Here is a 1,892-nt window from a genome sequence, read left to right on the forward strand (position 1 = left end):
CATTTTGGTATTCCTAGGGTAAAGACCAAGCAGGGGAATCACTGGATCGAAAGACAGTTCCATTTTCAGCGTTTTGAGGACATTCCACACTGCTTTCCACGGTGGCTGCATCAGTCTGCATTCCCACGAACAGTGTACTAGGGTTCCCTTTTCTCCACAGCCTCACCAGCACCTGTTGTTTGTTGATCTGTTTCTGGTGGTCATTCTGACCAGTGTGAGGTTGTACCTCATAGTGGTTTTGATCTGCATTTCTCTGATGGCTAGTGATGCTGAGCATCTTTTCAAATGCCTCTGGGCCCTCTGTATCTCCTCCTTGGAAAAGTGTCTGCCCAGGTCCTTTGCCCATTTTTTGATTGGATCGTTTGTCTTCTAGGAGTGGAGTCAAGTGAGTTCTTTATATATCTTGGAGATCAAACCTCTATCTGATGTATCATTAGTGAATATATTTTCCCATACGGTTGGCTCCCTTTTCATTTTACTGGTGTTTTCTTTTGCCATGAAGAAGCTTCTTATTTTGATGAGGTCCCACTTGTTTATTCTTTCCTTTATGTCCCTTGCTCTAGGGGATATATCCGTGAAAAAATTGCTGCGTGGGATATCTGAGTTTCCTGCCAATGTTCTCCTCTAGGACGTTGATGGTGCTGCAGCTTATATTGAAGTCTTTTATCCATCTTGAGTTTATTTTTGTGTATGGTGTCAGCAGTTGATCCAATTTCAATTTTTTGCATGTAGCCGTCCAACTCTCCCAACACCATTTGTTGAAGAGGCTATTATTGCTCCATTTTATGCTTCTGCCCCCTATGACAAATATTAGATGCCCATAGAGACCTGGGCTTTTTTCTGGGCTTTCTATTCTGTTCCACTGGTCTATGGGTCTGTTCTTGTGCCAGTACCAGATTGTTTTGAGTATAGTGGCTTTGTAGAAGAGTTTGATGTCCGGTATTGTGATCCCTCCTACTTTGTTTTTCTTTCTCAAAATTGCTGAGGCTATTAGGGGTTGTTTATGGTTCCATATAAATTTTTGAAATGTCTGTTCTATTTCTGTGAAATATGTCATTGGTATCTTAATAGGGATTGCGTTGAATCTATAAATTGCTTTGGGTACTATGGACATTCTGAGGATATTAATTCTTCCAATCCATGAGCACCGTATATGCTTCCATTTATTTGTGTCTCCCTTCATTTCTTTTTTCAATGTTGTATAGTTTTCTGCGTACAGGTCTTTTACTTCTTTTATTAAATTAATGCCTAGGTACTTTATTTTTCTTCTTGCTATATCGAATGGTATTTTTTTCTGAATTCTTCTTCTTGTATTGCATTGCTGGTGTACAAAAATGCCTTTGGCTTCTCAATGTTGACTTTGTATCCTGCTGTTTTGCCAAATTCACTTATTAGATTGAGGAGTTTTTTGGTAGAGTCTACAGGGTTCTCTATGTACACTATCATGTCATCTGCAAACAATGATAGCTTTACTTCCTCCTTTCTTATTTGGATGCCTTTTATCTCTTTCTCTTGTCTGACCATTGTGGCTAGGACTTCCAATACGATGTTGAAAAGAAGCGGTGAAAGCGGACATCCTTGTCCTGTTCCCGAACATAGTGGGAAAGCTTTCAGTTTTTGCCCATTGAGTATGATGTTGGCTGTAGGTTTTTCATATAAGCCTTTATGACGTTGAGGAATGCCCCATTTAGTCCCATTTTGCTGAGTGTTTTGACCATAAATGGGTGCTGTACCTTATCGAATGCTTTTTCTACATCTATTGAGAAAATCATGTGGTTTTTGTCTTTTCTTTTTTTTATGTGATGTATCACGTTTACTGATTGGCGTATTTTGAACCATCCCTGCATTCCTGGGATGAATCCCCCTTGATGGTGGTGTGTAATCTTTTCAAT

This window comes from Pteronotus mesoamericanus, unplaced genomic scaffold, assembly GCF_021234165.1.
Source record: "Pteronotus mesoamericanus isolate MK-2021 breed Mesoamerican mustached bat unplaced genomic scaffold, CSHL_Meso_final contig_55, whole genome shotgun sequence".
Taxonomy (NCBI): domain Eukaryota; kingdom Metazoa; phylum Chordata; class Mammalia; order Chiroptera; family Mormoopidae; genus Pteronotus; species Pteronotus mesoamericanus.